At 46.1% G+C, this 10,424-nt stretch overlaps 1 long non-coding RNA gene and 2 other non-coding genes across 4 annotated transcripts in view; all 3 read left to right on the top strand.

The window, feature by feature from the left end:
• The window catches only part of LOC124082345 (uncharacterized), a 36,391-nt gene extending 30,138 nt beyond the window's left edge, over positions 1 to 6,253 (top strand). The window contains exons 2-3 of one of the 2 annotated variants that reach the window (XR_009225354.1): positions 4,031 to 4,164; positions 6,001 to 6,253. This is a non-coding gene — a long non-coding RNA (uncharacterized LOC124082345). Of the gene's footprint in view, positions 1 to 4,030 lie in introns of both variants that reach the window. The other variant, XR_009225353.1, reaches the window with a different exon arrangement.
• LOC124082397 (small nucleolar RNA SNORD116) lies at positions 63 to 154 on the top strand. Its single transcript, XR_006848357.1, has one exon. It is a non-coding gene; the product is annotated as a small nucleolar RNA SNORD116 (small nucleolar RNA).
• Positions 4,227 to 4,317, top strand: LOC124082391 (small nucleolar RNA SNORD116). The gene has a single exon (XR_006848355.1). It is a non-coding gene; the product is annotated as a small nucleolar RNA SNORD116 (small nucleolar RNA).
• Positions 6,254 to 10,424: the final 4,171 nt, after the last annotated feature.

Below are 10,424 nucleotides of genomic sequence, written 5' to 3'. Positions count from 1 at the left end.
GTAAGCGTCTCCTTGCCCCAAGTCACCGAGGTTGGTCCTTGCCAGGTGAGGGTCACAAGCGTGGATCGATGATGACTCCCACAAAAACATTCCTTGGAAGCTGAACAAAATGAGTGAAAACTCTATACCGTCGTTCTCATCGAAACTGAGGTCCACCACGTAGACGTAGGGGGCTGCAGTGAGTTGGGTGGTGGAGGGGAGAACCCTGTGGCCCTTTCCCGACGGGGGCTGTGTGGGAATGGACCCTGGAAGGGAAGGCCCTTTTCAGCCGAGTTCACTTGGCGTTAGGACTCCGAGCCTGTAGTCCTCTGAGTGTCAGTCCTGATTTGGTTTCGGCATGCATGGGTGATCCAGAGCTCAAGACGTTGAGGAAGACATTGGCCTGCCCGGGATGATTTCCTAGTGGGTGTTCGGCAGTAGGGTTCAGAGGTACTAGGAGGTTGTGGGCCATGGCACAGGAGAGTAAGTTTCCTCCTCTTGTGGCCTGGAGACGATTTTGCCAGGGCGAGTAGAACCATGCTGGTCTGCTGGGTGTTCCAGAGAAAATTGAGGTCCTCTTTCAGCGGAAGGCGGAGGCAGGCCCAGCGCAAAGCATGGGAGACCCTTCTTTAGTGCACAGGGGCGTGGTGTTTCCGGGAGTCTGGTGGGTTTTCTCTTTTCCTGGAAATGCTACAGTGTTGTCAGTGGTATTGGCACACAATGTTGGCAGGAGCCATGGTCCACCAGGGGAAGGAAGGGTGGGTCTCCAGAGGGACCAGTGCCTGGATGAGTAGATGGACATTTGAGGGAATGCAAATGGAGAAACTGGGTCTTACCACCAAGCGGGGCCTTTGGCTGCCACTTCTGGGAATGGGTCCTCCTGATAGATGGTTGGCTCTCGAGTTGGGGCGTCAGAAGTGCTTCAGGAAAAAGCCCTAGTATCTTTGTGTGCTTTTGGTCCGCCCGTGAGGCTGCATGCATGGTGGTTGATGTGCTTTCTGAAAGAGCACAGACGCAGTTTGGATCCCGAATGAGCCAATGTGGTGGCAGACCTCAGGGATGACTTCTCTGGTAGGAGGCGCATGTGAACCCGAGACCTCAGCTTGTGGTTTTTGAGCATAGGACAGCCGTGAATGGTTTGGGGAGTGGAAAGGCCTAACTGGGTCCAAAGTAGTGCGTAAGGATTGTTGCCTGTGCCTGAAGGAAGTAGTGAGTGATGAAATTCAGCAGTTTGCCAGTGCCTTTCATGGGCGCTGGACAGGCGTTGAGGGTCTCCTCTCCTGCACAAGTTGTGGGGTTCAGGCATTGGAGCTTCAGGGTGGGGCTGGGGCTCCTGTTGGTGTCTATGTCACGTGGGGCTCCGAGATGCCCGTGGCAATGGCCCAGAAAGGCAGGAGGTTTCCAGAGGACGTACTTTCTCAAGTTCGTCCTTCCATGCTTGGCCATCCTGTGCACGGAAGGTGTCAGGGTCAGATGGGGTTGTAGAGTTGGATGGAGATTCTAGATGGGTTTCCTGTGGCTGGAAATGTTTCTACCTCTCTTTAGTGTTTTGGAGTTTTCTTTGTATAGTTCTTTCACCTCTTTTGTTAGCATAATTCCCAAGTATTTTTTTTTTTGGAGGATATTTTGACTGAGGTGGTTGTTCTCATTTCCATTTCAGAGGATTTGCCACTGATATACAGGAACACCTTTGATTTATGCGTGTTGTTTTTATATCCTGCCTCTTTGCTAAATTCATTTACTAGCTCTAGAAGTTTCTTGGTAGAACCTTTTGGATCCTCTAGTTATATTATCATGTCTTTCGCAAATAGTGCTAATGTAAGTTCTTATTTTCCTATCGTTATGCCTTTAATTTCTTTCGAATCCCTTTCTCTCCCCATGCACAAAAATTAACTCAAAATGTATCAAGGATCTAGGGATGAAACCAGAAACTCTGCATCTGATAGAAGAAAAAGTTGGCTCTAATCTCCATCTTGTGTGGTCAGGCTCCAAATTCCTTAATAGGACACCTATAGCACAAGAGTTAAAATCAAGAATCAACAAATGGGACATACTAAAACTAAAAAGTTTTTTCTCAGCAAGAGAAACAATAAGAGAGGTAAATAGGGAGCCTACATCCTGGGAACATATATTTATCCCTCACAATTCAGATAGAGCTTTAATCTCCAGAGTATACAAAGAACTCAAAAAATTAAACAACAAGAAAACAAATAACGTAATCAATAAATGTGCCAAAGATCTGAACAGACACTTCTCAGAGGAGGATATACAATCAAGAAATACACGAAAAAATGCTCACCATCTCTAGCAATCAGAGAAATGCAAATTAAAACAACTCTAAGAAACCATCTCACTCCAGCAAGAGTGGTAGACCTTATGAAGTCAAACAATAATAAGTGCTAGCGAGGATGTGGAGAAAAGGGTACACTTGTGCATTGCTGGTGGGACTGAAAATTGGTGCAGCCAATTTGAAAGCAGTATGGAGATTCCTTGGAAAGCTGGGAATGGAACCACCATTTGACCCAGATACTCCCCTTCTCGGACTATTCCCAAAAGACCTTTAAAGAGCATATTACAGGGACACAGCTACATCAATGTTCATAGCAGCACAATTCACAATAGCTAGACTGTGGAACCAACCCAGATGCCCTTCAATAGATGAATGGATAAAAAAAATGTGGAATTTATACACAATGGAATATTATTTAGCACTAAAAAATAACAAAATCGTGGCATTTTCAGGGAAATGTTTGGCATTAGAGCAGATTATGCTGAGTAAAGCTAGCCAATCCCTAAGGAGCAAGTGCCAAATGTCTTCTTTGATATAAGGGGGGGGGGGACCCAAAACAGAGCAGGGAGGAAGAGTATGAGAAGAAGATTACCCTTAAATAGGGATGAGAGATGCATGGGAATGGGAGAGAGAAGGGGAATCGCACGGAAGATGGAAGGAGACCCCCACTGTTATGCAAAATTACATATAAGATGGTGTGAGGAAGAAAAAGAGAGAGAGAGAGAGAGAGAGAGAGAGAGAAAAGTGTCATAGAGTGGGTAGAGAGAGGTGATGGGAGGGGAATGGAGGGAAGGGAGGAATAGGAAGAGTAGCAGAATACAATAGACACTAATATGGCTGTATGTATAAACGTGGCTGTAAAACCACTGTGATACTGCAATCTGTACACATGGAAAAAAAGAATTCATACCCCACTTGAATCAAATGTATGATATGTCAAGATCATTGTAATGTCTTTGAACAACTAATGAAAAAAAAGAAGTGCTTCAGGAAAAAGCCTGAGCATCATTGTGTGCTTTTCGTCCGCTCGTGAGGCTGCATGCAATGTCGTTGATGTGCATTCTGGAAGAGCATATATGCAGTTTGGATCCCGAATGAACCAATGTGGTGGCAGACCTCAGGGATGACTTCTTTTGTAGGAGGCGCATGTGAACCCGAGAAGTAAACTTCTAGTTGTTGAGATTAGGACAGCCGTTATGGTTTGGGTAGTGAAAGGTCTACCTGAGTGCCAAAGTAGTGCGTAAGGATTGTTGCCTGTGTCTCAAGGAAGTAGAGTATGATGAAATTCACCTCTTTGCCAAGAACTTTTCATAGGCGCAGGACTGGTGTTGAGGGTCTCCTCTCCTGCACAAGTTGTTGGGTTCTACCAGTGGAGCGTATCGGGGCAGCTGGGGCTCCTATTGGAATCTACGTCAAGTGCGGCTCTGAGATGCATGTGGCGATGGCTCAGAAATGCAGGATGTTTCTAGAGGACGTACTTTCTCAAGTTCGTCCTTCCATGCTTGGACATCCTGTGGAGGGAAGGTGTCAGGGTCAGATTGGGTTGTAGAGTTGGATGGAGATTCTCAGGTGGATTTCCTGTGGCTGGAAGAGTTTCTTGGGCAGCTTAAGAGCCACATGGGAACTGAGCTAAGGCAGGCATGGCGTAGGCAACTGAAAAGGCTGCAGTGTGTACTGAGGAGCAGCAGGCTGCGGAGCAGGCCAGTCGTGGCTTTTTTCACGCACATCTCTCTCTTCTGTCTCCTTCCATATGTTTGGCAGGTCATGTTTCTACAGACGCATTGAAAGGTTCTGGCCGGTTCCCCTGTCCATGTGAACATGCCCAAGGAGGACGGGGAACACCTGCATCCCCATGCCCTCTGTTTCCTGTGTGTCGCCCTGCATGGCTTCCGATGGTAAGCGTCTCCTCTGCTATAGTCCTCGAGGTTGCTCCTTTCCAGGTGAGGGTCATAAGCGTGGATTGATGATGACTTTCACAAAAACATTCTTTGGAAGCTGAACAAAATGAGTTGAAAATCTATACATTATTCTCATCGAATCTGAGGTCCATCACATAGACATAGCAGGCAGCAGTGAGGCGGGTGGTGGAAGGGAGAATCCTGTGCCCCTTTCCTGATCGGGGCTGTGTTTATGGATCCTTTTCAGCCTAGTTCACTTGGTATTAGGGCTTCCAGCCTGTAGTTCTCTGTTGTCAGTCCTCGTTTGGTTTCTGCATGCATGGGTGATCCAGGGCTCAGGATGTTGAGTAAGACAGTGGCCTGCACACAATGATTTCCTAGTGCATGTTTGGCAGTAGGGTTCGCCCTATCTAGGAGGTTTTGGTCCATGGCAGCATAAGAATAAGTTTCCTCCTCTTGTGTACTGGAGTTGTTTTGCCCATGCACGTAGCACCATGCTGGTCTGCGGGTTCTTACAGAGACACTCTGGTCCCCGTTGAGCAGACAGCAGAGGAAGGATGAGCGCAAAGCATGGCAAGACCCTTTTTTAGTGTACAGGGGCGTGGTGTTTACGGGAGTCTGATAGGTTTTCCCTTTTCCTGGAAATGCTACAGTTGTGCTAGTGGTATTTTCGCACAACGTTTTAAGAGCTATTGTCTAGCAGGGGAAGGACCGGTGGGTCTTCAGAGGGACCAGTGCCTGGATGAGTAGATGGACATTTGAGGGAATGCAAATGGAGAAACTGGGTCTTACCACAAGCGGTGCCTTTTGTTGCCACTTCTGGGAATGGATCCTCCTGATAGATGGTTGGCTCTCGAGTTGGGGCATCAGAAGTGCTTCAGTAGTACTAAGTGCCTTAGTATCGTTGTGTGCTTTTGGTCCTTCCGTTAGGCTGCATGCATGGTGGTTGATGTGCATTCTGAAAGAGCATAGACGCAGTTTGTATCCCGAATGAGCCAATGTGGTGGCAGACCTCAGGGATGACTTCTTTTGTAGGAGGCGCATGTGAACCCAAGCCGTCAGCTTCTAGTTTTTGAGCATAGGACAACCGTGAATGGTTTGGGGAGTGGAAAGGCCTAACTGGGTCCAAGGTAGTTCATAAAGATTGTTGCCTGTGCCTGAAGGAAGTAGAGAGTGATGAAATTCAGCAGTTTGCCAAGTGCCTTTCATAGTCGCTGGACAGGCATTGAGGGTCTCCTCTCCTGCACAAGTTGTGCAGTCAGCCAGTGGAGCATAATGGGGGAGCCAGGGCTCCTGTTGGAATCTATATCATGTGGGGCTCTGAGATGCATGTGGCAATGGCTCAGAAAGGCAGGAGGTTTCCAGATGATGTACTGTCTCAAGTTCATCCTTCCATGCTCTGACTTCCTGTGGAGGGAAGTTGTCAGGGTCAGATTGGGTCATAGAGTTTGGGCCGGAGAGCCTCAGATGGGTTTCCTGTGGCTTCTGGAAGTGTTTCTTGGGCAGCTTAAGAGCCACATGGGAACTGCGCTAAGACCGGCATGGCGTAGGCAACTGAAAAGGCTGCAGTCCCTATTGAGTGTTTACTGAGGAGCAGCAGGCTTCGGAGTAGTCCAGTCATGGGTTTTTTCATGGGCATCTCTCTCTTTTGTCTCCTTGCATATGCATGGCATGTCGTGTTTCCACGGAAGGATTGAAAGGTTGCCTCCGGTTCTCCTGGCTGTGGGAAGATGCCCAAGGAGGACAGGGAACACCCACCTCCCCGTGCCCTCTGTTTCCTGAGTATTGTGTTTCTTCTCTTTTGAGGATAATGATTGTCTTTTTGTTTGGCAGACTCTTCCTCATCCAGGGTCAAATGAAACTTGGGTATTAGATTATGAAGTCCTTGATGCCAAATCATGATTGACAGATCTCATGCACCAAGCAGGAATGCATACAGGACCTGTTGGTGTAAGCACAGCAGCATATCCTTTTCCCCATGTGATCAGAGGCACAGGGTCCCACCATCCTGGGTCTGGTGGAACCTTGTATTTTACGTGAATTTTTTGGTAATGGTTGTTTGGGAATAAAATGTCTATCCAAGTCAGATGACCAATTGTGAGTCTTCTCTTCGTAATTTATGTTGAGTGCATTAACTGTAAATAAAGTAATATTTAAGGCATTTAACATGAGAGAGGCTAGGTCCTCTTCCTTGTTTTTATTTTATGAGGCATGTCTTAAAGGTACAATGTGTTTTTTCAACAAAGTCTGGTCTGGTAGTATTATGAGGAATTCCATGCATTAAAATTATATTCCATTAAGTAGAAAATCATGCAAAAAGATGGGATGTATATGCAGAAGCATGTACATTTTTAAACCAGCAGGCTTGCCCATAATGGCAAAGTAGAGTAATAAATGAGAAGTTCAATCAGATACCTTTTCAGAACTATGGGCACTAGCCCAAATACACACAGAATGAGTAGCAATGGAAAATGAGAATGGAGTGAAGATAGAAGGAGGAAAATGAGTAACATTCATTTGCCAAAGTGCATTATTAGAATGTAGACCCCATGTGTTTACAAATTCACACATAGGGGCCTGGAAAGATGTACATTGAGAATAGTTATTGACAGTGGCATGAGCCTGTTGAGAATAAATGGAAAACATTTTTATTAGTGAGTGAGTGTTTTGATGAAAAAATCCATGAGCTTCTACAGCGTCTGAAAATAAAGGATAAAGGGATCTCACAGTTGCATCTGCATGAGCTTTGCCTTTCATTAGAGGTTCAGGGCCTCTGTGTGGCTGTGTATATAAACATTAAAATTAGGGTACACGCAATGCTGTAAAAAAGTTTGAAGGATTAAAGAAAGAGATAGTAAATTGGAATGCAAATGTAGGGATAACACAGCTACAGAAATATAAGCAACAAGTTAGCTATATATTAAGAATTTGTAATAATGTTTAAAATAGTAGAAAATAACTTTAGTGCCAGCTAATTCAGATCCCTGTGGAAAGATTTGAGGCAGGGTGTCGCGACCCCTTGCCCGCAAGGAAGACGCAACTCGGGAATCTTCTTTCAGCAGTTTATTCAGGCCCTTGATATTTCTTCTTCTTTCCCTCCGATGCCCCTCCCAGCCTTAATAAAGCATCCCAAGCCCCAATGCAAAGCTGCCGCGTGGAGCTTTCTCACAGGGTGGTGTACAGGGTGGTGAAAAATCATGTGCCAACTCTCCCAGATAAGGAGTTGTTTGTCACAGACCACAGCGGAGCCAGCGTCATCTTGTAATGGCGACCATAATCTGCAGAAACGGCAGAAGCGGCTCACCACAGTTCCCCCTTTTCTGTTTTCTTAAAACAATACAGGCGAGAGTAGAGGTCCTATCCCACTGTGCAGAAGTGGCTGCATAGTATGACTCAGTCCTAAGGAGGCGCCTTCCCCAGACCTGAGGCCATATCAGCCGACGCCTTTTTTCGTGGGGCGGGGCGTGGACGCGTCTAACCCGCATGCAATAGGACATGCTCTCCTTGAGGTCCACGTCAAGGATCACTCAAGTGCAGTGCCTTGCCTCGCATCCTGTATCGTGATGATGGTGGACGAAGGGGGATAGCTGAGGCTGAACTGTGGCTGTTTATAAGGACAAACAAGTTGACAGCACCCTGAAAGAAAGGCACGGACTTCAAGGCGATAGAAAAGCACTAGTGTGGAAACCCATCTGCGTGCAATGGCAGTAAGACCGGCAGAGTGCAAGGGCTTTCCAACACTAAGAGAATAACAAGGAAAGTCATGTCGATCCCAGTGCAATGTTATAATAACTTGGGGTGTAACGACCATGACAAAGGTTTACTGCTTAAGATGCGCAAGCCAGACTTGAGGCGAGTTGCCATTTTCTAAAGCTGCAAGAGCTTGTATGATCATAGCCTTTTCTTGTGCATGGCGAGTTTTAAGGCGACAGAGAAGCCACAAACAGAGTACAACACTGAAGCAACACATTGCACCAAAAATGCCTACTCCCACCCACTCTTTGAAGAAGGAAAAAGCAGAAGATATCCAATCGGTGAATTGACCCAAAGTCACGGGATCGACACGGGTACTGTTCAAGACAGCTATCTGGGTTAGTTGAGACTGGATCAAGTTTTCTGCTTCCATGGACCAGGTTCCGGATAAATATTCCCCGATGATGCGGGAGGCATTTCTGGAATCATAAAATCTGACAGAGGTTATACATAAATGTGCACGTTGATCAATACAACCCAAATGTACTAGGTCAGACAATTCCTCAACTTGAGCTTGAAGCAGATCTATCCTTTGATTAGCAGCTAGAATCCCAGATAAAGTGTGTTGATTAATTCTACTTTGAGATTCAAGTATGGTGGATGTTTGTTGAATAACCTGATTAATAGTGGCAGCAGTTTGTACCTGGCTGGCCATGGCTACTCCAGCTGTAACTGCTGCAGCAGCAGATACCGCCACAGCTGTCACTATGGCTGCCGTAATTCCAAAATCTCTACGGGCTCTAATCAGTTCAACAATAGGAAATGACTCTGGATCTGAAGTAACCGGGATCGGGACAAAGGTTGGAAATTTCATAACCATTGCCGTAGTCCAGGAGCCATTCCAACACTCAGACAAATAACAGGTAATATTAGAACAATTAAGCATCCCCTGTGATGTAACATTAGCCAAAAGAAACAGGAACGGAGATTGGAGACGGACTGCTGCGGAGGGTAATGTAGCATTAGATAATTGTGAATTATTTGCAGAAATTTTAATTAAGCCTCCTACCTCGCTCCGAGTCTTGGGTACTGCCAGAAACATTAAACAGCCAACTTTGGACTCCTAATATTTCCCTGGGGAAACACAAGCGCGGACTAGACTAGCCCAATCTGAGGGAGTCATGCAAAATCTAGTAAGTCCCTCCACCTGAGTGAGAGTGAAAGCGACATCTATGCCATAAGTGCGGACAGATTCTGCCAAGGTTTTAATTATCTTAAAGTCTAAAGGCTCATGATATCTTCCCCTGTTATTGTCCTGAAATACAGGGTATGCAAGTCCCATATCTGTATTAACTATCCTCCAAACTTGTGCATGAAAAGATCTCCCGGAACCTTGGCTCCCCCCCACATACGGAGGTGGGGCAATCGGCACCATATCTTCTTCTAGATATTCTACCTCCTCCTCCTCAGAGTTTTGTTGACCAATGTTAACTCCCTTCCCCTTCTTACAGTAGGCCTGCGTGCCCTGTGTCTCCTTTTTCTTCTTTTTCATTTTTATCTTATGTAGTTGTTGTAACAATATATCAAGGTCCTCAGAACTCTCTGAGTCGCTTGTGTTCTCAGGCGTTTTTAATTCGGTCAAGTCTGGGTAGAGCCTTCTCCTATTTTTATCTTCAGGCTCTTTTGCCTTCTCACTACTGTTACTTTTAATACTCTCTGCCACTTCACTACATGATCCTTCAGATTTTTCCTCATGCAGTTGCTCGAGAATAGCTTGACCCTCACTCACAGCTTCCTGGCATTTACCATCTGTAAGGCAACCACGGACCATTTTCCAAAGGGGTATCACCCCACCCTCTAAGGTGCCTTGCTCAAGAGCAAAATCTAGATCTTTCCCTAATTTGTCCCAGCTGGGAACCGTAAGACTCCCTGAAAAAGCAAACCAAGGAGCCGCTATATCAGCTTCTCTTAAAAACATCTGCAAAGTACTCTGCTTTATCTTAAGTCCTTTTGAATGTAACAACCCATCTAGGGCCAACAAAATTGGGCTTGAAGAAGCAACACCCATAATGTTTTTAGAGCTATAAAGAAAGTGAAAGTACAAAAGTCCCCGCTCTCTTCCTTTTACAGGGGAGCATTCCGTTCTATGAATTCCCCGCTCTCTTCCTTTTACAGGGGAGCGTCCCTGTCGTCACAACAACAAAAGAAGCACAAAAAACAAAAACGAAATGACACAACAAAAGAAACACAGAAAACAAAAGCGAAAGTACACAGTGCAGCTGCAATAAAATGTAATGCTCTCTCTTTCTTTACAGAGGAGCTGCCCCGCTTTGGTCGCGGATCCCACTTACCTGGGACTAACCCCGCTTTGGTCGCGGATCCCACTTACCTGGGACTAACCGGTGCACCACCCCTGACTGCTGAAAGTTCTGGTTCCCGGGTTTCGGCACCACTTGTCGCGACCCCTTGCCCGCAAGGAAGACGCAACTCGGGAATCTTCTTTCAGCAGTTTATTCAGGCCCTTGATATTTCTTCTTCTTTCCCTCCGATGCCCCTCCCAGCCT

The sequence above is a fragment of the Marmota monax genome, unplaced genomic scaffold, assembly GCF_021218885.2.
Source record: "Marmota monax isolate L192 unplaced genomic scaffold, Marmota_monax_Labrador192_F-V1.1 WCK01_AAM20220418_F8-fsc00179, whole genome shotgun sequence".
Classification (NCBI taxonomy): Eukaryota; Metazoa; Chordata; class Mammalia; order Rodentia; family Sciuridae; genus Marmota; species Marmota monax.
Note: the sequence above shows the minus strand (reverse complement) of the source record. Positions and strands in the feature narration are given on the sequence as shown.